This window comes from Myxocyprinus asiaticus, chromosome 5 (assembly GCF_019703515.2).
Source record: "Myxocyprinus asiaticus isolate MX2 ecotype Aquarium Trade chromosome 5, UBuf_Myxa_2, whole genome shotgun sequence".
In the NCBI taxonomy this organism is placed as follows: Eukaryota; Metazoa; Chordata; class Actinopteri; order Cypriniformes; family Catostomidae; genus Myxocyprinus; species Myxocyprinus asiaticus.
In genome coordinates, this window is record NC_059348.1 from 7,617,947 (window position 1) to 7,641,833 (window position 23,887).

General features: G+C 41.9%; 20 non-coding genes across 20 annotated transcripts; 7 read left to right on the forward strand and 13 right to left on the reverse strand.

Moving 5' to 3' along the window:
• Positions 1–1,070: 1,070 nt before the first annotated feature.
• On the reverse strand, positions 1,071–1,185 carry LOC127441711 (U5 spliceosomal RNA). Its single transcript, XR_007897376.1, has one exon. It is a non-coding gene; the product is annotated as a U5 spliceosomal RNA (small nuclear RNA).
• A 612-nt stretch (positions 1,186–1,797) lies between these two features.
• Positions 1,798–1,869, forward strand: trnad-guc (transfer RNA aspartic acid (anticodon GUC)). Its single transcript has one exon. It is a non-coding gene; the product is annotated as a tRNA-Asp (tRNA).
• A 257-nt stretch (positions 1,870–2,126) lies between these two features.
• On the reverse strand, positions 2,127–2,198 carry trnag-ucc (transfer RNA glycine (anticodon UCC)). The gene has a single exon. It is a non-coding gene; the product is annotated as a tRNA-Gly (tRNA).
• A 1,655-nt stretch (positions 2,199–3,853) lies between these two features.
• LOC127441712 (U5 spliceosomal RNA) lies at positions 3,854–3,968 on the reverse strand. The gene has a single exon (XR_007897377.1). It is a non-coding gene; the product is annotated as a U5 spliceosomal RNA (small nuclear RNA).
• Positions 3,969–4,580: 612 nt separating this feature from the next.
• On the forward strand, positions 4,581–4,652 carry trnad-guc (transfer RNA aspartic acid (anticodon GUC)). Its single transcript has one exon. It is a non-coding gene; the product is annotated as a tRNA-Asp (tRNA).
• A 256-nt stretch (positions 4,653–4,908) lies between these two features.
• trnag-ucc (transfer RNA glycine (anticodon UCC)) lies at positions 4,909–4,980 on the reverse strand. Its single transcript has one exon. It is a non-coding gene; the product is annotated as a tRNA-Gly (tRNA).
• Positions 4,981–6,635: 1,655 nt separating this feature from the next.
• LOC127441713 (U5 spliceosomal RNA) lies at positions 6,636–6,750 on the reverse strand. Its single transcript, XR_007897378.1, has one exon. It is a non-coding gene; the product is annotated as a U5 spliceosomal RNA (small nuclear RNA).
• Positions 6,751–7,362: 612 nt separating this feature from the next.
• On the forward strand, positions 7,363–7,434 carry trnad-guc (transfer RNA aspartic acid (anticodon GUC)). Its single transcript has one exon. It is a non-coding gene; the product is annotated as a tRNA-Asp (tRNA).
• Positions 7,435–7,690: 256 nt separating this feature from the next.
• trnag-ucc (transfer RNA glycine (anticodon UCC)) lies at positions 7,691–7,762 on the reverse strand. The gene has a single exon. It is a non-coding gene; the product is annotated as a tRNA-Gly (tRNA).
• A 1,655-nt stretch (positions 7,763–9,417) lies between these two features.
• Positions 9,418–9,532, reverse strand: LOC127441714 (U5 spliceosomal RNA). Its single transcript, XR_007897379.1, has one exon. It is a non-coding gene; the product is annotated as a U5 spliceosomal RNA (small nuclear RNA).
• A 612-nt stretch (positions 9,533–10,144) lies between these two features.
• trnad-guc (transfer RNA aspartic acid (anticodon GUC)) lies at positions 10,145–10,216 on the forward strand. The gene has a single exon. It is a non-coding gene; the product is annotated as a tRNA-Asp (tRNA).
• Positions 10,217–10,472: 256 nt separating this feature from the next.
• On the reverse strand, positions 10,473–10,544 carry trnag-ucc (transfer RNA glycine (anticodon UCC)). Its single transcript has one exon. It is a non-coding gene; the product is annotated as a tRNA-Gly (tRNA).
• Positions 10,545–12,198: 1,654 nt separating this feature from the next.
• LOC127441715 (U5 spliceosomal RNA) lies at positions 12,199–12,313 on the reverse strand. Its single transcript, XR_007897380.1, has one exon. It is a non-coding gene; the product is annotated as a U5 spliceosomal RNA (small nuclear RNA).
• A 613-nt stretch (positions 12,314–12,926) lies between these two features.
• Positions 12,927–12,999, forward strand: trnad-guc (transfer RNA aspartic acid (anticodon GUC)). Its single transcript has one exon. It is a non-coding gene; the product is annotated as a tRNA-Asp (tRNA).
• A 257-nt stretch (positions 13,000–13,256) lies between these two features.
• On the reverse strand, positions 13,257–13,328 carry trnag-ucc (transfer RNA glycine (anticodon UCC)). Its single transcript has one exon. It is a non-coding gene; the product is annotated as a tRNA-Gly (tRNA).
• A 3,111-nt stretch (positions 13,329–16,439) lies between these two features.
• trnad-guc (transfer RNA aspartic acid (anticodon GUC)) lies at positions 16,440–16,511 on the forward strand. The gene has a single exon. It is a non-coding gene; the product is annotated as a tRNA-Asp (tRNA).
• Positions 16,512–16,768: 257 nt separating this feature from the next.
• Positions 16,769–16,840, reverse strand: trnag-ucc (transfer RNA glycine (anticodon UCC)). Its single transcript has one exon. It is a non-coding gene; the product is annotated as a tRNA-Gly (tRNA).
• Positions 16,841–18,816: 1,976 nt separating this feature from the next.
• On the reverse strand, positions 18,817–18,931 carry LOC127441716 (U5 spliceosomal RNA). Its single transcript, XR_007897381.1, has one exon. It is a non-coding gene; the product is annotated as a U5 spliceosomal RNA (small nuclear RNA).
• A 612-nt stretch (positions 18,932–19,543) lies between these two features.
• On the forward strand, positions 19,544–19,615 carry trnad-guc (transfer RNA aspartic acid (anticodon GUC)). Its single transcript has one exon. It is a non-coding gene; the product is annotated as a tRNA-Asp (tRNA).
• Positions 19,616–19,872: 257 nt separating this feature from the next.
• Positions 19,873–19,944, reverse strand: trnag-ucc (transfer RNA glycine (anticodon UCC)). The gene has a single exon. It is a non-coding gene; the product is annotated as a tRNA-Gly (tRNA).
• Between the last annotated feature and the right edge of the window lie 3,943 nt (positions 19,945–23,887).

Sequence of the window (23,887 nt, forward strand, 5' to 3'; positions counted from 1 at the left end):
ATTTAAGGTAATACAATCCCCTCTAAAATTGAAAACAATCCCAATCTGAGGGGATCTCACTGAAGCTGAGGTTAAGTAATAATGGCCCTAATGGAAAGCATTGCAAATATTAGTTGACTTTAGCACAACGTTTGATAGGGTTCTTCTGGAGTAAGGGGTGTGGCAGCACAAGAAAGCTGTGCTTTGTGCAAGCATATTGTGACACATTAATATCATTGCCATTTGTTCTTAAGAGTAAGACATACAAAAACTGTATTGAAAAGGGCATGGCCCACACAGCACAGAACCAAAACATCATTTACACTGAGATACATCATGTGGATTTCTTCCATGGGCATCTCTCAGGAGTGAGTAAGAAACAGTTTTGTTTCCACTCAGTCTTTTCAGGCACAGGCTAGTACCATGTGACAATGTGATTCACACTGCACAGTAGTATTCAGGAACAAATAACGAATAGTTATGGGCGTCAGTCACTATCTGCTTGCGTTGGTATTTACAGCACTTTTGTAAAACATGGGCGTCAGTCACTATCTGCTTGCGTTGGTGGAATTAACAGCCAAGGCCTTTAGCACACGAGAAAACTTAGCAGAAGTGCTTGTATCTGTAAAGTGTTTCTCAAATTGTAAGCATTAGGATTCTTGCGAACAGGCAGTGCTCAAATATACAAAAGCAGGGGACAAGCCAGGATTAACTAAACACTAGTTTATACCCCAATTGAAAATGCATGCCTGCTGTCTGTATCCGGCCATATCCGTCTTGTGGTAGAGAGTACTCCATTTAATGCTAGACAGACCTTAAATATGTGCTGCTTACCAAAACTTTTAAGTTGTTAAACAACTTAAAGGTTACAGGCACAGATTCATTACTCATCTCCAAACAAAAACAAAATGAGTGGTTTTCATGCTTTATCTGCAGAACAATTATCTCCTTTGGATCATTTCAAGATCAAGCAAAGGCCCAAACATAAGGTGATTCCACAGGCTATTCCGATGACCTGCTTGCAGATCCCATAAAGCATCTTGCATTGCAATCCCATGTTCATGCTTATGCTGTTTTTAACAAACTCGTGTAGCTCTGCTTGCAACAGAGCCCCCAAAAATACGGAAAACTCACAAAGGTCCCCCTCCACGGAAATCTTTAGTAAAAGGCGAAAGATTTATACGTAATGAAGAGAAACTTGAGCTGTAAACAAGGTCCTTTGGGCCAGTAATCTACCACTGCTCTGCCATAATATTCAACAAGGGTAACCTCTGGTGCAGGCTCCTCCTGGATTGCTTTTTCTCAGTGGACAATTCCAATTAGGAGCATTTAAGGTAATAAAATCCCCCTAAAAATGAAAACAATCCCAACCTGAGGGGATCTCACTGAAGCTGAGGTTAAGTAATAATGCCCCTAATGGAAAGCATATCAAATATTAGTTGACTTCAGCACAACGTTTGATAGGCTAATTCTGGAGTAAGGGGTGAGGCAGCATAAGAAAGCTGTGCTTTGTGCAAGCATATTCAGGAACAAATAACGAATAGTGGTGTCAACACACCATTGTAGGTGATCCGATGTGACTAACCAAAACCCAGTTTTTCTCCCTACTCTAATTGACAGCCAAGGCCTTTAGCACACAAGAAAACAGTGCATGTCATTCTTTGAAATCTTTGTTGAATTGATCAAAATGCATCACATTCCTTGAACTGTCTGTGATTCATTTTTGTAAAGTGATTACAACATACAAAAATATCCTGGATATGGATAGGCTGTTTGCCCAGCTTGGGACTGTGACTGGGAGGCATGCTGCCTCACCAGTCCTCGTTAGTATAGTGGACAGTATCTCCGCCTGTCACGCGGAAGACCGGGGTTCGATTCCCCGACGGGGAGATTGACATTTTGGGGGCTTCCGAAAAAAAGCTCACACATTCTAAATGAGCTGTGTGTGCACCTTCAAGCGTCTTTAAAGGTGTGTCTCCTGGATGCCTAACACTTGGCAGAAGTGCTTGTTTCTGTAAAGTGTTTCTCAAATTGTAAGCAATAGTATTCTTGCCAACAGGCAGGCTTTTGCACGAGTCAGCGATCGGCTCAGGCCTCGAGTCAGCTGCATTCCATTTCATTATAACAACAGCTTGATCCAAATGCAATGCGTTGGCCGGGAATCGAACCCGGGTCAACTGCTTGGAAGGCAGCTATGCTCACCACTATACCACCAACGCAAGCAGATAGTGACTGACGCCCATGTTTTACAAAAGTGCTGTAAATACTAGTTTATACCCCAGTTGAAAATGCATGACTGCTGTCTGTATCCGGCCTTATCCATCTTGTGGTAGAGAGTACTCCATTTAATGCTAGACAGACCTTAAATATGTGCTGCTTACCAAAACTTTTAAGTTGTTAAACAACTTAAAAGTTACAGGCACATATTCATTACCCATCTCCAAACAAAAACAAAATGAGTGTTTTTCATGCTTTATCTGCAGAACAATTATCCCCTTTGGATCATTTCAAGATCAAGCAAAGGCCCAAACATAAGGTAATTCCACAGGCTATTCCAATGACCTGCTTACAGATCCCATGAAGCATCCTGCCTTGCAATCCCATGTTCATACTTATGCTGTTTTTAACAAACTTGTGTAGCTCTGCTTGCAGCAGAGCCCCCCAAAATATGAAAAACTCACAAAGGCTCCCATCCACGGAAATCTTTAGTGAAAGATGTATTCGTAATGAGCTGTAAGCCTGATCCTCTGGTGCAGGCTCCTCCTGAATTGCTTTTTCTCAGTGGACCATTCCAATTTGGAGCATTTAAGGTAATACAATCCCCTCTAAAATTGAAAACAATCCCAATCTGAGGGGATCTCACTGAAGCTGAGGTTAAGTAATAATGGCCCTAATGGAAAGCATTGCAAATATTAGTTGACTTTAGCACAACGTTTGATAGGGTTCTTCTGGAGTAAGGGGGTGTGGCAGCACAAGAAAGCTGTGCTTTGTGCAAGCATATTGTGACACATTAATATCATTGCCATTTGTTCTTAAGAGTAAGACATACAAAAACTGTATTGAAAAGGGCATGGCCCACACAGCACAGAACCAAAACATCATTTACACTGAGATACATCATGTGGATTTCTTCCATGGGCATCTCTCAGGAGTGAGTAAGAAACAGTTTTGTTTCCACTCAGTCTTTTCAGGCACAGGCTAGTACCATGTGACAATGTGATTCACACTGCACAGTAGTATTCAGGAACAAATAACGAATAGTTATGGGCGTCAGTCACTATCTGCTTGCGTTGGTATTTACAGCACTTTTGTAAAACATGGGCGTCAGTCACTATCTGCTTGCGTTGGTGGAATTAACAGCCAAGGCCTTTAGCACACGAGAAAACTTAGCAGAAGTGCTTGTATCTGTAAAGTGTTTCTCAAATTGTAAGCATTAGGATTCTTGCGAACAGGCAGTGCTCAAATATACAAAAGCAGGGGACAAGCCAGGATTAACTAAACACTAGTTTATACCCCAATTGAAAATGCATGCCTGCTGTCTGTATCCGGCCATATCCGTCTTGTGGTAGAGAGTACTCCATTTAATGCTAGACAGACCTTAAATATGTGCTGCTTACCAAAACTTTTAAGTTGTTAAACAACTTAAAGGTTACAGGCACAGATTCATTACTCATCTCCAAACAAAAACAAAATGAGTGGTTTTCATGCTTTATCTGCAGAACAATTATCTCCTTTGGATCATTTCAAGATCAAGCAAAGGCCCAAACATAAGGTGATTCCACAGGCTATTCCGATGACCTGCTTGCAGATCCCATAAAGCATCTTGCATTGCAATCCCATGTTCATGCTTATGCTGTTTTTAACAAACTCGTGTAGCTCTGCTTGCAACAGAGCCCCCAAAAATACGGAAAACTCACAAAGGTCCCCCTCCACGGAAATCTTTAGTAAAAGGCGAAAGATTTATACGTAATGAAGAGAAACTTGAGCTGTAAACAAGGTCCTTTGGGCCAGTAATCTACCACTGCTCTGCCATAATATTCAACAAGGGTAACCTCTGGTGCAGGCTCCTCCTGGATTGCTTTTTCTCAGTGGACAATTCCAATTAGGAGCATTTAAGGTAATAAAATCCCCCTAAAAATGAAAACAATCCCAACCTGAGGGGATCTCACTGAAGCTGAGGTTAAGTAATAATGCCCCTAATGGAAAGCATATCAAATATTAGTTGACTTCAGCACAACGTTTGATAGGCTAATTCTGGAGTAAGGGGTGAGGCAGCATAAGAAAGCTGTGCTTTGTGCAAGCATATTCAGGAACAAATAACGAATAGTGGTGTCAACACACCATTGTAGGTGATCCGATGTGACTAACCAAAACCCAGTTTTTCTCCCTACTCTAATTGACAGCCAAGGCCTTTAGCACACAAGAAAACAGTGCATGTCATTCTTTGAAATCTTTGTTGAATTGATCAAAATGCATCACATTCCTTGAACTGTCTGTGATTCATTTTTGTAAAGTGATTACAACATACAAAAATATCCTGGATATGGATAGGCTGTTTGCCCAGCTTGGGACTGTGACTGGGAGGCATGCTGCCTCACCAGTCCTCGTTAGTATAGTGGACAGTATCTCCGCCTGTCACGCGGAAGACCGGGGTTCGATTCCCCGACGGGGAGATTGACATTTTGGGGGCTTCCGAAAAAAGCTCACACATTCTAAATGAGCTGTGTGTGCACCTTCAAGCGTCTTTAAAGGTGTGTCTCCTGGATGCCTAACACTTGGCAGAAGTGCTTGTTTCTGTAAAGTGTTTCTCAAATTGTAAGCAATAGTATTCTTGCCAACAGGCAGGCTTTTGCACGAGTCAGCGATCGGCTCAGGCCTCGAGTCAGCTGCATTCCATTTCATTATAACAACAGCTTGATCCAAATGCAATGCGTTGGCCGGGAATCGAACCCGGGTCAACTGCTTGGAAGGCAGCTATGCTCACCACTATACCACCAACGCAAGCAGATAGTGACTGACGCCCATGTTTTACAAAAGTGCTGTAAATACTAGTTTATACCCCAGTTGAAAATGCATGACTGCTGTCTGTATCCGGCCTTATCCATCTTGTGGTAGAGAGTACTCCATTTAATGCTAGACAGACCTTAAATATGTGCTGCTTACCAAAACTTTTAAGTTGTTAAACAACTTAAAAGTTACAGGCACATATTCATTACCCATCTCCAAACAAAAACAAAATGAGTGTTTTTCATGCTTTATCTGCAGAACAATTATCCCCTTTGGATCATTTCAAGATCAAGCAAAGGCCCAAACATAAGGTAATTCCACAGGCTATTCCAATGACCTGCTTACAGATCCCATGAAGCATCCTGCCTTGCAATCCCATGTTCATACTTATGCTGTTTTTAACAAACTTGTGTAGCTCTGCTTGCAGCAGAGCCCCCCAAAATATGAAAAACTCACAAAGGCTCCCATCCACGGAAATCTTTAGTGAAAGATGTATTCGTAATGAGCTGTAAGCCTGATCCTCTGGTGCAGGCTCCTCCTGAATTGCTTTTTCTCAGTGGACCATTCCAATTTGGAGCATTTAAGGTAATACAATCCCCTCTAAAATTGAAAACAATCCCAATCTGAGGGGATCTCACTGAAGCTGAGGTTAAGTAATAATGGCCCTAATGGAAAGCATTGCAAATATTAGTTGACTTTAGCACAACGTTTGATAGGGTTCTTCTGGAGTAAGGGGGTGTGGCAGCACAAGAAAGCTGTGCTTTGTGCAAGCATATTGTGACACATTAATATCATTGCCATTTGTTCTTAAGAGTAAGACATACAAAAACTGTATTGAAAAGGGCATGGCCCACACAGCACAGAACCAAAACATCATTTACACTGAGATACATCATGTGGATTTCTTCCATGGGCATCTCTCAGGAGTGAGTAAGAAACAGTTTTGTTTCCACTCAGTCTTTTCAGGCACAGGCTAGTACCATGTGACAATGTGATTCACACTGCACAGTAGTATTCAGGAACAAATAACGAATAGTTATGGGCGTCAGTCACTATCTGCTTGCGTTGGTATTTACAGCACTTTTGTAAAACATGGGCGTCAGTCACTATCTGCTTGCGTTGGTGGAATTAACAGCCAAGGCCTTTAGCACACGAGAAAACTTAGCAGAAGTGCTTGTATCTGTAAAGTGTTTCTCAAATTGTAAGCATTAGGATTCTTGCGAACAGGCAGTGCTCAAATATACAAAAGCAGGGGACAAGCCAGGATTAACTAAACACTAGTTTATACCCCAATTGAAAATGCATGCCTGCTGTCTGTATCCGGCCATATCCGTCTTGTGGTAGAGAGTACTCCATTTAATGCTAGACAGACCTTAAATATGTGCTGCTTACCAAAACTTTTAAGTTGTTAAACAACTTAAAGGTTACAGGCACAGATTCATTACTCATCTCCAAACAAAAACAAAATGAGTGGTTTTCATGCTTTATCTGCAGAACAATTATCTCCTTTGGATCATTTCAAGATCAAGCAAAGGCCCAAACATAAGGTGATTCCACAGGCTATTCCGATGACCTGCTTGCAGATCCCATAAAGCATCTTGCATTGCAATCCCATGTTCATGCTTATGCTGTTTTTAACAAACTCGTGTAGCTCTGCTTGCAACAGAGCCCCCAAAAATACGGAAAACTCACAAAGGTCCCCCTCCACGGAAATCTTTAGTAAAAGGCGAAAGATTTATACGTAATGAAGAGAAACTTGAGCTGTAAACAAGGTCCTTTGGGCCAGTAATCTACCACTGCTCTGCCATAATATTCAACAAGGGTAACCTCTGGTGCAGGCTCCTCCTGGATTGCTTTTTCTCAGTGGACAATTCCAATTAGGAGCATTTAAGGTAATAAAATCCCCCTAAAAATGAAAACAATCCCAACCTGAGGGGATCTCACTGAAGCTGAGGTTAAGTAATAATGCCCCTAATGGAAAGCATATCAAATATTAGTTGACTTCAGCACAACGTTTGATAGGCTAATTCTGGAGTAAGGGGTGAGGCAGCATAAGAAAGCTGTGCTTTGTGCAAGCATATTCAGGAACAAATAACGAATAGTGGTGTCAACACACCATTGTAGGTGATCCGATGTGACTAACCAAAACCCAGTTTTTCTCCCTACTCTAATTGACAGCCAAGGCCTTTAGCACACAAGAAAACAGTGCATGTCATTCTTTGAAATCTTTGTTGAATTGATCAAAATGCATCACATTCCTTGAACTGTCTGTGATTCATTTTTGTAAAGTGATTACAACATACAAAAATATCCTGGATATGGATAGGCTGTTTGCCCAGCTTGGGACTGTGACTGGGAGGCATGCTGCCTCACCAGTCCTCGTTAGTATAGTGGACAGTATCTCCGCCTGTCACGCGGAAGACCGGGGTTCGATTCCCCGACGGGGAGATTGACATTTTGGGGGCTTCCGAAAAAAGCTCACACATTCTAAATGAGCTGTGTGTGCACCTTCAAGCGTCTTTAAAGGTGTGTCTCCTGGATGCCTAACACTTGGCAGAAGTGCTTGTTTCTGTAAAGTGTTTCTCAAATTGTAAGCAATAGTATTCTTGCCAACAGGCAGGCTTTTGCACGAGTCAGCGATCGGCTCAGGCCTCGAGTCAGCTGCATTCCATTTCATTATAACAACAGCTTGATCCAAATGCAATGCGTTGGCCGGGAATCGAACCCGGGTCAACTGCTTGGAAGGCAGCTATGCTCACCACTATACCACCAACGCAAGCAGATAGTGACTGACGCCCATGTTTTACAAAAGTGCTGTAAATACTAGTTTATACCCCAGTTGAAAATGCATGACTGCTGTCTGTATCCGGCCTTATCCATCTTGTGGTAGAGAGTACTCCATTTAATGCTAGACAGACCTTAAATATGTGCTGCTTACCAAAACTTTTAAGTTGTTAAACAACTTAAAAGTTACAGGCACATATTCATTACCCATCTCCAAACAAAAACAAAATGAGTGTTTTTCATGCTTTATCTGCAGAACAATTATCCCCTTTGGATCATTTCAAGATCAAGCAAAGGCCCAAACATAAGGTAATTCCACAGGCTATTCCAATGACCTGCTTACAGATCCCATGAAGCATCCTGCCTTGCAATCCCATGTTCATACTTATGCTGTTTTTAACAAACTTGTGTAGCTCTGCTTGCAGCAGAGCCCCCCAAAATATGAAAAACTCACAAAGGCTCCCATCCACGGAAATCTTTAGTGAAAGATGTATTCGTAATGAGCTGTAAGCCTGATCCTCTGGTGCAGGCTCCTCCTGAATTGCTTTTTCTCAGTGGACCATTCCAATTTGGAGCATTTAAGGTAATACAATCCCCTCTAAAATTGAAAACAATCCCAATCTGAGGGGATCTCACTGAAGCTGAGGTTAAGTAATAATGGCCCTAATGGAAAGCATTGCAAATATTAGTTGACTTTAGCACAACGTTTGATAGGGTTCTTCTGGAGTAAGGGGGTGTGGCAGCACAAGAAAGCTGTGCTTTGTGCAAGCATATTGTGACACATTAATATCATTGCCATTTGTTCTTAAGAGTAAGACATACAAAAACTGTATTGAAAAGGGCATGGCCCACACAGCACAGAACCAAAACATCATTTACACTGAGATACATCATGTGGATTTCTTCCATGGGCATCTCTCAGGAGTGAGTAAGAAACAGTTTTGTTTCCACTCAGTCTTTTCAGGCACAGGCTAGTACCATGTGACAATGTGATTCACACTGCACAGTAGTATTCAGGAACAAATAACGAATAGTTATGGGCGTCAGTCACTATCTGCTTGCGTTGGTATTTACAGCACTTTTGTAAAACATGGGCGTCAGTCACTATCTGCTTGCGTTGGTGGAATTAACAGCCAAGGCCTTTAGCACACGAGAAAACTTAGCAGAAGTGCTTGTATCTGTAAAGTGTTTCTCAAATTGTAAGCATTAGGATTCTTGCGAACAGGCAGTGCTCAAATATACAAAAGCAGGGGACAAGCCAGGATTAACTAAACACTAGTTTATACCCCAATTGAAAATGCATGCCTGCTGTCTGTATCCGGCCATATCCGTCTTGTGGTAGAGAGTACTCCATTTAATGCTAGACAGACCTTAAATATGTGCTGCTTACCAAAACTTTTAAGTTGTTAAACAACTTAAAGGTTACAGGCACAGATTCATTACTCATCTCCAAACAAAAACAAAATGAGTGGTTTTCATGCTTTATCTGCAGAACAATTATCTCCTTTGGATCATTTCAAGATCAAGCAAAGGCCCAAACATAAGGTGATTCCACAGGCTATTCCGATGACCTGCTTGCAGATCCCATAAAGCATCTTGCATTGCAATCCCATGTTCATGCTTATGCTGTTTTTAACAAACTCGTGTAGCTCTGCTTGCAACAGAGCCCCCAAAAATACGGAAAACTCACAAAGGTCCCCCTCCACGGAAATCTTTAGTAAAAGGCGAAAGATTTATACGTAATGAAGAGAAACTTGAGCTGTAAACAAGGTCCTTTGGGCCAGTAATCTACCACTGCTCTGCCATAATATTCAACAAGGGTAACCTCTGGTGCAGGCTCCTCCTGGATTGCTTTTTCTCAGTGGACAATTCCAATTAGGAGCATTTAAGGTAATAAAATCCCCCTAAAAATGAAAACAATCCCAACCTGAGGGGATCTCACTGAAGCTGAGGTTAAGTAATAATGCCCCTAATGGAAAGCATATCAAATATTAGTTGACTTCAGCACAACGTTTGATAGGCTAATTCTGGAGTAAGGGGTGAGGCAGCATAAGAAAGCTGTGCTTTGTGCAAGCATATTCAGGAACAAATAACGAATAGTGGTGTCAACACACCATTGTAGGTGATCCGATGTGACTAACCAAAACCCAGTTTTTCTCCCTACTCTAATTGACAGCCAAGGCCTTTAGCACACAAGAAAACAGTGCATGTCATTCTTTGAAATCTTTGTTGAATTGATCAAAATGCATCACATTCCTTGAACTGTCTGTGATTCATTTTTGTAAAGTGATTACAACATACAAAAATATCCTGGATATGGATAGGCTGTTTGCCCAGCTTGGGACTGTGACTGGGAGGCATGCTGCCTCACCAGTCCTCGTTAGTATAGTGGACAGTATCTCCGCCTGTCACGCGGAAGACCGGGGTTCGATTCCCCGACGGGGAGATTGACATTTTGGGGGCTTCCGAAAAAAGCTCACACATTCTAAATGAGCTGTGTGTGCACCTTCAAGCGTCTTTAAAGGTGTGTCTCCTGGATGCCTAACACTTGGCAGAAGTGCTTGTTTCTGTAAAGTGTTTCTCAAATTGTAAGCAATAGTATTCTTGCCAACAGGCAGGCTTTTGCACGAGTCAGCGATCGGCTCAGGCCTCGAGTCAGCTGCATTCCATTTCATTATAACAACAGCTTGATCCAAATGCAATGCGTTGGCCGGGAATCGAACCCGGGTCAACTGCTTGGAAGGCAGCTATGCTCACCACTATACCACCAACGCAAGCAGATAGTGACTGACGCCCATGTTTTACAAAAGTGCTGTAAATACTAGTTTATACCCCAGTTGAAAATGCATGACTGCTGTCTGTATCCGGCCTTATCCATCTTGTGGTAGAGAGTACTCCATTTAATGCTAGACAGACCTTAAATATGTGCTGCTTACCAAAACTTTTAAGTTGTTAAACAACTTAAAAGTTACAGGCACATATTCATTACCCATCTCCAAACAAAAACAAAATGAGTGTTTTTCATGCTTTATCTGCAGAACAATTATCCCCTTTGGATCATTTCAAGATCAAGCAAAGGCCCAAACATAAGGTAATTCCACAGGCTATTCCAATGACCTGCTTACAGATCCCATGAAGCATCCTGCCTTGCAATCCCATGTTCATACTTATGCTGTTTTTAACAAACTTGTGTAGCTCTGCTTGCAGCAGAGCCCCCCAAAATATGAAAAACTCACAAAGGCTCCCATCCACGGAAATCTTTAGTGAAAGATGTATTCGTAATGAGCTGTAAGCCTGATCCTCTGGTGCAGGCTCCTCCTGAATTGCTTTTTCTCAGTGGACCATTCCAATTTGGAGCATTTAAGGTAATACAATCCCCTCTAAAATTGAAAACAATCCCAATCTGAGGGGATCTCACTGAAGCTGAGGTTAAGTAATAATGGCCCTAATGGAAAGCATTGCAAATATTAGTTGACTTTAGCACAACGTTTGATAGGGTTCTTCTGGAGTAAGGGGTGTGGCAGCACAAGAAAGCTGTGCTTTGTGCAAGCATATTGTGACACATTAATATCATTGCCATTTGTTCTTAAGAGTAAGACATACAAAAACTGTATTGAAAAGGGCATGGCCCACACAGCACAGAACCAAAACATCATTTACACTGAGATACATCATGTGGATTTCTTCCATGGGCATCTCTCAGGAGTGAGTAAGAAACAGTTTTGTTTCCACTCAGTCTTTTCAGGCACAGGCTAGTACCATGTGACAATGTGATTCACACTGCACAGTAGTATTCAGGAACAAATAACGAATAGTTATGGGCGTCAGTCACTATCTGCTTGCGTTGGTATTTACAGCACTTTTGTAAAACATGGGCGTCAGTCACTATCTGCTTGCGTTGGTGGAATTAACAGCCAAGGCCTTTAGCACACGAGAAAACTTAGCAGAAGTGCTTGTATCTGTAAAGTGTTTCTCAAATTGTAAGCATTAGGATTCTTGCGAACAGGCAGTGCTCAAATATACAAAAGCAGGGGACAAGCCAGGATTAACTAAACACTAGTTTATACCCCAATTGAAAATGCATGCCTGCTGTCTGTATCCGGCCATATCCGTCTTGTGGTAGAGAGTACTCCATTTAATGCTAGACAGACCTTAAATATGTGCTGCTTACCAAAACTTTTAAGTTGTTAAACAACTTAAAGGTTACAGGCACAGATTCATTACTCATCTCCAAACAAAAACAAAATGAGTGGTTTTCATGCTTTATCTGCAGAACAATTATCTCCTTTGGATCATTTCAAGATCAAGCAAAGGCCCAAACATAAGGTGATTCCACAGGCTATTCCGATGACCTGCTTGCAGATCCCATAAAGCATCTTGCATTGCAATCCCATGTTCATGCTTATGCTGTTTTTAACAAACTCGTGTAGCTCTGCTTGCAACAGAGCCCCCAAAAATACGGAAAACTCACAAAGGTCCCCCTCCACGGAAATCTTTAGTAAAAGGCGAAAGATTTATACGTAATGAAGAGAAACTTGAGCTGTAAACAAGGTCCTTTGGGCCAGTAATCTACCACTGCTCTGCCATAATATTCAACAAGGGTAACCTCTGGTGCAGGCTCCTCCTGGATTGCTTTTTCTCAGTGGACAATTCCAATTAGGAGCATTTAAGGTAATAAAATCCCCCCTAAAAATGAAAACAATCCCAACCTGAGGGGATCTCACTGAAGCTGAGGTTAAGTAATAATGCCCCTAATGGAAAGCATATCAAATATTAGTTGACTTCAGCACAACGTTTGATAGGCTAATTCTGGAGTAAGGGGTGAGGCAGCATAAGAAAGCTGTGCTTTGTGCAAGCATATTCAGGAACAAATAACGAATAGTGGTGTCAACACACCATTGTAGGTGATCCGATGTGACTAACCAAAACCCAGTTTTTCTCCCTACTCTAATTGACAGCCAAGGCCTTTAGCACACAAGAAAACAGTGCATGTCATTCTTTGAAATCTTTGTTGAATTGATCAAAATGCATCACATTCCTTGAACTGTCTGTGATTCATTTTTGTAAAGTGATTACAACATACAAAAATATCCTGGATATGGATAGGCTGTTTGCCCAGCTTGGGACTGTGACTGGGAGGCATGCTGCCTCACCAGTCCTCGTTAGTATCAGTGGACAGTATCTCCGCCTGTCACGCGGAAGACCGGGGTTCGATTCCCCGACGGGGAGATTGACATTTTGGGGGCTTCCGAAAAAAAGCTCACACATTCTAAATGAGCTGTGTGTGCACCTTCAAGCGTCTTTAAAGGTGTGTCTCCTGGATGCCTAACACTTGGCAGAAGTGCTTGTTTCTGTAAAGTGTTTCTCAAATTGTAAGCAATAGTATTCTTGCCAACAGGCAGGCTTTTGCACGAGTCAGCGATCGGCTCAGGCCTCGAGTCAGCTGCATTCCATTTCATTATAACAACAGCTTGATCCAAATGCAATGCGTTGGCCGGGAATCGAACCCGGGTCAACTGCTTGGAAGGCAGCTATGCTCACCACTATACCACCAACGCAAGCAGATAGTGACTGACGCCCATGTTTTACAAAAGTGCTGTAAATACTAGTTTATACCCCAGTTGAAAATGCATGACTGCTGTCTGTATCCGGCCTTATCCATCTTGTGGTAGAGAGTACTCCATTTAATGCTAGACAGACCTTAAATATGTGCTGCTTACCAAAACTTTTAAGTTGTTAAACAACTTAAAAGTTACAGGCACATATTCATTACCCATCTCCAAACAAAAACAAAATGAGTGTTTTTCATGCTTTATCTGCAGAACAATTATCCCCTTTGGATCATTTCAAGATCAAGCAAAGGCCCAAACATAAGGTAATTCCACAGGCTATTCCAATGACCTGCTTACAGATCCCATGAAGCATCCTGCCTTGCAATCCCATGTTCATACTTATGCTGTTTTTAACAAACTTGTGTAGCTCTGCTTGCAGCAGAGCCCCCCAAAATATGAAAAACTCACAAAGGCTCCCATCCACGGAAATCTTTAGTGAAAGATGTATTCGTAATGAGCTGTAAGCCTGATCCTCTGGTGCAGGCTCCTCCTGAATTGCTTTTTCTCAGTGGACCATTCCAATTTGGAGCATTTAAGGTAATACAATCCCCTCTAAAATTGAAAACAATCCCAATCTGAGGGGATCTCACTGAAGCTGAGGTTAAGTAATAATGGCCCTAATGGAAAGCATTGCAAATATTAGTTGACTTTAGCACAACGTTTGATAGGGTTCTTCTGGAGTAAGGGGGTGTGGCAGCACAAGAAAGCTGTGCTTTGTGCAAGCATATTGTGACACATTAATATCATTGCCATTTGTTCTTAAGAGTAAGACATACAAAAACTGTATTGAAAAGGGCATGGCCCACACAGCACAGAACCAAAACATCATTTACACTGAGATACATCATGTGGATTTCTTCCATGGGCATCTCTCAGGAGTGAGTAAGAAACAGTTTTGTTTCCACTCAGTCTTTTCAGGCACAGGCTAGTACCATGTGACAATGTGATTCACACTGCACAGTAGTATTCAGGAACAAATAACGAATAGTTATGGGCGTCAGTCACTATCTGCTTGCGTTGGTATTTACAGCACTTTTGTAAAACATGGGCGTCAGTCACTATCTGCTTGCGTTGGTGGAATTAACAGCCAAGGCCTTTAGCACACGAGAAAACTTAGCAGAAGTGCTTGTATCTGTAAAGTGTTTCTCAAATTGTAAGCATTAGGATTCTTGCGAACAGGCAGTGCTCAAATATACAAAAGCAGGGGACAAGCCCATGGATTACAAAAGTGCTGTAAACACTAGTTTATACCCCAATTGAAAATGCATGCCTGCTGTCTGTATCCGGCCATATCCGTCTTGTGGTAGAGAGTACTCCATTTAATGCTAGACAGACCTTAAATATGTGCTGCTTACCAAAACTTTTAAGTTGTTAAACAACTTAAAAGTTACAGGCACAGATTCATTACCCATCTCCAAACAAAAACAAAATGAGTGTTTTTCATGCTTTATCTGCAGAACAATTATCCCCTTTGGATCATTTCAAGATCAAGCAAAGGCCCAAACATAAGGTAATTCCACAGGCTATTCCAATGACCTGCTTACAGATCCCATGAAGCATCCTGCCTTGCAATCCCATGTTCATACTTATGCTGTTTTTAACAAACTTGTGTAGCTCTGCTTGCAGCAGAGCCCCCCAAAATATGAAAAACTCACAAAGGCTCCCATCCACGGAAATCTTTAGTGAAAGATGTATTCGTAATGAGCTGTAAGCCTGATCCTCTGGTGCAGGCTCCTCCTGAATTGCTTTTTCTCAGTGGACCATTCCAATTTGGAGCATTTAAGGTAATACAATCCCCTCTAAAATTGAAAACAATCCCAATCTGAGGGGATCTCACTGAAGCTGAGGTTAAGTAATAATGGCCCTAATGGAAAGCATTGCAAATATTAGTTGACTTTAGCACAACGTTTGATAGGGTTCTTCTGGAGTAAGGGGGTGTGGCAGCACAAGAAAGCTGTGCTTTGTGCAAGCATATTGTGACACATTAATATCATTGCCATTTGTTCTTAAGAGTAAGACATACAAAAACTGTATTGAAAAGGGCATGGCCCACACAGCACAGAACCAAAACATCATTTACACTGAGATACATCATGTGGATTTCTTCCATGGGCATCTCTCAGGAGTGAGTAAGAAACAGTTTTGTTTCCACTCAGTCTTTTCAGGCACAGGCTAGTACCATGTGACAATGTGATTCACACTGCACAGTAGTATTCAGGAACAAATAACGAATAGTGGTGTCAACACACCATTGTAGGTGATCCGATGTGACTAACCAAAACCCAGTTTTTCTGCCTACTCTAATTAACAGCCAAGGCCTTTAGCACACGAGAAAACTTAGCAGAAGTGCTTGTATCTGTAAAGTGTTTCTCAAATTGTAAGCATTAGGATTCTTGCGAACAGGCAGGCTTTTGCACAAGTTGGCATTTGGCTCAGGCTTTGAGTCAACGGCACATCCTTCTTAGTATAGTGAACTGTGTCTTTACCTGTTACATGTTAGACCTGGGTTCTCTTCCCTGACGGCTAGTGTCTTTTGTTTAGGGTTGCTAAACAACTCGGATCACATAAACAAGGTACAAGTCTACTTTCAAGCTGCTGAAGAAATGAGCCACTCAGCTGCATTTTATTATAACAACAGCTTGATCCAAATGCAATGTATTGGCCAGGAATCAATCCCAGGTCAAATTGCTTGGAAGGCAGCTATGCTCACCACTATACCACCAACACAAGCAGATGGAGACGTTGGGCCATGTTTTACAAAAGTGCTCAAATATACAAAAGCAGCGGACAAGCCAGGATTAACTAAACACTAGTTTATACCCCAATTGAAAATGCATGCCTGCTGTCTGTATCCGGCCATATCCGCCTTTAGCACACAAGAAAACAGTGCATGTCATTCTTTGAAATCTTTGTTGAATTGATCAAAATGCATCACATTCCTTGAACTGTCTGTGATTCATTTTTGTAAAGTGATTACAACATACAAAAATATCCTGGATATGGATAGGCTGTTTGCCCAGCTTGGGACTGTGACTGGGAGGCATGCTGCCTCACCAGTCCTCGTTAGTATAGTGGACAGTATCTCCGCCTGTCACGCGGAAGACCGGGGTTCGATTCCCCGACGGGGAGATTGACATTTTGGGGGCTTCCGAAAAAAAGCTCACACATTCTAAATGAGCTGTGTGTGCACCTTCAAGCGTCTTTAAAGGTGTGTCTCCTGGATGCCTAACACTTGGCAGAAGTGCTTGTTTCTGTAAAGTGTTTCTCAAATTGTAAGCAATAGTATTCTTGCCAACAGGCAGGCTTTTGCACGAGTCAGCGATCGGCTCAGGCCTCGAGTCAGCTGCATTCCATTTCATTATAACAACAGCTTGATCCAAATGCAATGCGTTGGCCGGGAATCGAACCCGGGTCAACTGCTTGGAAGGCAGCTATGCTCACCACTATACCACCAACGCAAGCAGATAGTGACTGACGCCCATGTTTTACAAAAGTGCTGTAAATACTAGTTTATACCCCAGTTGAAAATGCATGACTGCTGTCTGTATCCGGCCTTATCCATCTTGTGGTAGAGAGTACTCCATTTAATGCTAGACAGACCTTAAATATGTGCTGCTTACCAAAACTTTTAAGTTGTTAAACAACTTAAAAGTTACAGGCACAGATTCATTACCCATCTCCAAACAAAAACAAAATGAGTGTTTTTCATGCTTTATCTGCAGAACAATTATCCCCTTTGGATCATTTCAAGATCAAGCAAAGGCCCAAACATAAGGTAATTCCACAGGCTATTCCAATGACCTGCTTACAGATCCCATGAAGCATCCTGCCTTGCAATCCCATGTTCATACTTATGCTGTTTTTAACAAACTTGTGTAGCTCTGCTTGCAGCAGAGCCCCCCAAAATATGAAAAACTCACAAAGGCTCCCATCCACGGAAATCTTTAGTGAAAGATGTATTCGTAATGAGCTGTAAGCCTGATCCTCTGGTGCAGGCTCCTCCTGAATTGCTTTTTCTCAGTGGACCATTCCAATTTGGAGCATTTAAGGTAATACAATCCCCTCTAAAATTGAAAACAATCCCAATCTGAGGGGATCTCACTGAAGCTGAGGTTAAGTAATAATGGCCCTAATGGAAAGCATTGCAAATATTAGTTGACTTTAGCACAACGTTTGATAGGGTTCTTCTGGAGTAAGGGGGTGTGGCAGCACAAGAAAGCTGTGCTTTGTGCAAGCATATTGTGACACATTAATATCATTGCCATTTGTTCTTAAGAGTAAGACATACAAAAACTGTATTGAAAAGGGCATGGCCCACACAGCACAGAACCAAAACATCATTTACACTGAGATACATCATGTGGATTTCTTCCATGGGCATCTCTCAGGAGTGAGTAAGAAACAGTTTTGTTTCCACTCAGTCTTTTCAGGCACAGGCTAGTACCATGTGACAATGTGATTCACACTGCACAGTAGTATTCAGGAACAAATAACGAATAGTGGTGTCAACACACCATTGTAGGTGATCCGATGTGACTAACCAAAACCCAGTTTTTCTGCCTACTCTAATTAACAGCCAAGGCCTTTAGCACACGAGAAAACTTAGCAGAAGTGCTTGTATCTGTAAAGTGTTTCTCAAATTGTAAGCATTAGGATTCTTGCGAACAGGCAGGCTTTTGCACAAGTTGGCATTTGGCTCAGGCTTTGAGTCAACGGCACATCCTTCTTAGTATAGTGAACTGTGTCTTTACCTGTTACATGTTAGACCTGGGTTCTCTTCCCTGACGGCTAGTGTCTTTTGTTTAGGGTTGCTAAACAACTCGGATCACATAAACAAGGTACAAGTCTACTTTCAAGCTGCTGAAGAAATGAGCCACTCAGCTGCATTTTATTATAACAACAGCTTGATCCAAATGCAATGTATTGGCCAGGAATCAATCCCAGGTCAACTTGCTTGGAAGGCAGCTATGCTCACCACTATACCACCAACACAAGCAGATGGAGACGTTGGGCCATGTTTTACAAAAGTGCTCAAATATACAAAAGCAGCGGACAAGCCAGGATTAACTAAACACTAGTTTATACCCCAATTGAAAATGCATGCCTGCTGTCTGTATCCGGCCATATCCGTCTTGTGGTAGAGAGTACTCCATTTAATGCTAGACAGACCTTAAATATGTGCTGCTTACCAAAACTTTTAAGTTGTTAAACAACTTAAAGGTTACAGGCACAGATTCATTACTCATCTCCAAACAAAAACAAAATGAGTGGTTTTCATGCTTTATCTGCAGAACAATTATCTCCTTTGGATCATTTCAAGATCAAGCAAAGGCCCAAACCACAGGCTATTCCGATGACCTGCTTGCAGATCCCATAAAGCATCTTGCATTGCAATCCCATGTTCATGCTTATGCTGTTTTTAACAAACTCGTGTAGCTCTGCTTGCAACAGAGCCCCCAAAAATACGGAAAACTCACAAAGGTCCCCCTCCACGGAAATCTTTAGTAAAAGGCGAAAGATTTATACGTAATGAAGAGAAACTTGAGCTGTAAACTTGGTCCTTTGGGCCAGTAATCTACCACTGCTCTGCCATAATATTCAACAAGGGTAACCTCTGGTGCAGGCTCCTCCTGGATTGCTTTTTCTCAGTGGACAATTCCAATTAGGAGCATTTAAGGTAATAAAATCCCCCTAAAAATGAAAACAATCCCAACCTGAGGGGATCTCACTGAAGCTGAGGTTAAGTAATAATGCCCCTAATGGAAAGCATATCAAATATTAGTTGACTTCAGCACAACGTTTGATAGGCTAATTCTGGAGTAAGGGGTGAGGCAGCATAAGAAAGCTGTGCTTTGTGCAAGCATATTCAGGAACAAATAACGAATAGTGGTGTCAACACACCATTGTAGGTGATCCGATGTGACTAACCAAAACCCAGTTTTTCTCCCTACTCTAATTGACAGCCAAGGCCTTTAGCACACAAGAAAACAGTGCATGTCATTCTTTGAAATCTTTGTTGAATTGATCAAAATGCATCACATTCCTTGAACTGTCTGTGATTCATTTTTGTAAAGTGATTACAACATACAAAAATATCCTGGATATGGATAGGCTGTTTGCCCAGCTTGGGACTGTGACTGGGAGGCATGCTGCCTCACCAGTCCTCGTTAGTATAGTGGACAGTATCTCCGCCTGTCACGCGGAAGACCGGGGTTCGATTCCCCGACGGGGAGATTGACATTTTGGGGGCTTCCGAAAAAAAGCTCACACATTCTAAATGAGCTGTGTGTGCACCTTCAAGCGTCTTTAAAGGTGTGTCTCCTGGGTGCCTAACACTTGGCAGAAGTGCTTGTTTCTGTAAAGTGTTTCTCAAATTGTAAGCAATAGTATTCTTGCCAACAGGCAGGCTTTTGCACGAGTCAGCAATCGGCTCAGGCCTCGAGTCAGCTGCACTGCATTTCATTATAACAACAGCTTGATCCAAATGCAATGCATTGGCCAGGAATCAAACCCAGGTCAACTGCTTGGAAGGCAGCTATGCTCACCACTATACCACCAACGCAAGCAGATAGTGACTGACGCCCATGTTTTACAAAAGTGCTGTAAATACTAGTTTATACCCCAGTTGAAAATGCATGACTGCTGTCTGTATCCGGCCTTATCCATCTTGTGGTAGAGAGTACTCCATTTAATGCTAGACAGACCTTAAATATGTGCTGCTTACCAAAACTTTTAAGTTGTTAAACAACTTAAAAGTTACAGGCACAGATTCATTACCCATCTCCAAACAAAAACAAAATGAGTGTTTTTCATGCTTTATCTGCAGAACAATTATCCCCTTTGGATCATTTCAAGATCAAGCAAAGGCCCAAACATAAGGTAATTCCACAGGCTATTCCAATGACCTGCTTACAGATCCCATGAAGCATCCTGCCTTGCAATCCCATGTTCATACTTATGCTGTTTTTAACAAACTTGTGTAGCTCTGCTTGCAGCAGAGCCCCCCAAAATATGAAAAACTCACAAAGGCTCCCATCCACGGAAATCTTTAGTGAAAGATGTATTCGTAATGAGCTGTAAGCCTGATCCTCTGGTGCAGGCTCCTCCTGAATTGCTTTTTCTCAGTGGACCATTCCAATTTGGAGCATTTAAGGTAATACAATCCCCTCTAAAATTGAAAACAATCCCAATCTGAGGGGATCTCACTGAAGCTGAGGTTAAGTAATAATGGCCCTAATGGAAAGCATTGCAAATATTAGTTGACTTTAGCACAACGTTTGATAGGGTTCTTCTGGAGTAAGGGGGTGTGGCAGCACAAGAAAGCTGTGCTTTGTGCAAGCATATTGTGACACATTAATATCATTGCCATTTGTTCTTAAGAGTAAGACATACAAAAACTGTATTGAAAAGGGCATGGCCCACACAGCACAGAACCAAAACATCATTTACACTGAGATACATCATGTGGATTTCTTCCATGGGCATCTCTCAGGAGTGAGTAAGAAACAGTTTTGTTTCCACTCAGTCTTTTCAGGCACAGGCTAGTACCATGTGACAATGTGATTCACACTGCACAGTAGTATTCAGGAACAAATAACGAATAGTGGTGTCAACACACCATTGTAGGTGATCCGATGTGACTAACCAAAACCCAGTTTTTCTGCCTACTCTAATTAACAGCCAAGGCCTTTAGCACACGAGAAAATAGTGCATGTCATTCTTTTAAATCTTTGTTGAATTGATCAAAATGCATCACATTCCTTGAACTGTCTGTGATTCATTTTTGTAAAGTGATTACAACATACAAAAATATCCTGGATATGGATAGGCTGTTTGCACAGCTTGTCACTATGATTAGGAGCATGCTGCCTCGCCAGTCCTCGTTAGTATGGTGGACAGTATCTCCTTCTGTCAGCGCAGGGCCAGTCCCGTATATGTGTAAAGGGCTTTTGTGACCTCAAGTAACCTCTTCAGCCAAGATTTGAGATTCATGGTTCAATTCTCAGCTGAAATTTTTTTTTATTTTTCTAATATTTATTATTGTCCCTATTATTCACGTCAGGCCATTATTCAATTGTATTTTAACCTTCCTCAAAACTGGATACTTAGTATTTCTATTTTTGGTTTGTATTTCCACTTGTATAGATGTAGAGGAGATTTGCAACCTATGTAACTTTTTTATTAAGCATTTGAGAAATAATAATTCGTAATACATTTTGCAATAAATTGTCCAACCTTTGTGTTTACTTATTTGTTTACTTAAGTTTTCTGTTCTGTATTTTAAAAGACAACATTAGAGCAGTTGTGAAATGGTCCTGTAATGAAAAGACATATAATAGGAAAAAACTGTATCAAAAATACAAATAACAAAGTCAATATTAACCAGTTATGTATATATACATGGAGTAACATTCAGAACTAAATCAAATCAAATCATACTTTATTTGTATAGTGCTTTTTACAAGCGATGTCACAAAGGGCTTAACAATACCCATAGACATCCAGATATCCAAACTTAACCCTCAAAGACAAGAGAAAAACTCAGTGGAGTGGATCAAGTCCAGTTTAACTGAGATGTCCTGATTAAACTTGGTCCTGGAAGCACAGGTTTTGGTCAGATTCCCAGAGGTCACCTCGGACACTAAAGCATCTATGGTCTTCCAGGCGTCCCACAAGAGATGCTTGTGAGGCTTAGAGTCTGATACTCTAAAACCAGCACAGCATTCCCTATTGAAACAAGAGAAAATATAATATAATATAATAATAATATATGGTATTTATGTTTATAGTAAGTATTTAAGTTTATTGTAAGTATTACATCTTAATTGTAGACTAACTTAAATCTCATCATTGAAATTGTATTATTTGTGAATGTATATATATAGAATGATACTAGAAACTGTTTGTAATGTAGTGAGGGGTTCATACCTGTCCACCCAGTGGTGGCTGGCTTTCTCCACTCCAGCAGCAGTGTAGCGACAGGACAGCCCCTCATACATGGGCTCCAGAGACTTCTCACTCTCCGACTGAAGCATGACCCAGGACAGGATCATCCAGTTCTCATTCATCACGGCATAGGATGACATGGTGCCAGATGAGAGAGTCACCTTCCTGGCCACTTTGCGGGTGCAGTCAGACCTGAACACCTAACCGAAAGTGCCCTGTAGAAGCAGGTTGAGGGCTTCAACCTGACAGTCTGTCAGGTAGTGTGAAGACACAGAAACACCATACCAGCCATCTGTGTCTTCACAGCCTCCAATGCAGCAGATGAGTCCCCCTCTCTCAACATCCCTGTGATGCTCTTCTGCCCATACAGCCCTGCCTCAGCATCCCGGACATTCTGCACACTGAGCAGGTAAGCTAGGTGGGCCCTCTCATACTTCAGGTGCAGAGTCTCCATCACCTGGTTGGCCATGTTGTTGGGGGACTTGCCAGTGCGTCTTAGCTCATCCATCACAGTCTTACAGATGGCCTTCTTGTGGGTGAGGAAGGCTGGCAGGATGTTGACAAAGCGTCTTGGCAGTTTGTCTAGCCACTGGGGTTTGTCAGCAAACCAGTACTTTTTACAAACCTTGCAGTTGAGACGGGATGCCAGAATGTAGTACTGGCCACTGGTTCTGATGATAACACGAGGCCTCCCCACACTGGCAGACACCACCTGGGGGCTGTGACAGCCGTAGAGACAAGGCAGGATGTAGCTGTTCCTTAATCTCTCCATTATTTCATGCTCAGGTTTCCAGATGAAGAAGGGATGGAGCTGAAAGTACTTTGGGGATGGCAGCTCAGAGTACATCTCGATGTGCTCAGGCTGAGGTGGGTAACGCCACAAGGACACCATGTTCATGAGATGCCGTACCGGTCGGGACCCTGGCCACAGACCCATGGTCTCCATCTCTGTCTTCATCCAGATTCTCTGCTGTTGAGAGCAGTTCCAGCGGCTGACATCCTGGTCATAGCTGGGTAGTGGAGGAGGAGGACACTCTGCAGGCTGTTCTGGGACAGGAGGAGAGCCTGCAAGGCATACCATACTGAAGCCAAATGTATTTATTTATTACGTTCTAAAACATGAAATCCTATTTGAAAGGTACCTTGTTTTTAAAAATTTTTATTGATTCATAAATTAACACAAGAAATACAACAACATCTATATAATGAATCAAAAATTTTTAACATTAAACCCCCACTATATCCCCTCCCCCTACCAAACTCTCAAACCACCCTGACCCCCCACGAACACCCCTGTGGTCAATAGAATATAGACACACACACACAGAAAACTAAAACAACAACATAAAATAACATACAATAATCAAGTATAATAATAATAAAAATAAAAAAAATAAAATAAAAAAAACTTTAAATTACTCCCTCCACCGCCCCACCTTGAGATTCCCTCAAAAATGCTAAATAATTGCCCCATTTCTTATTGTAAGTTTCCCTAACCCCCATCCTAATACTCGACCCCTCCTCGAAGGCAGCCACCCTCCCCATCTCCGCGCACCACT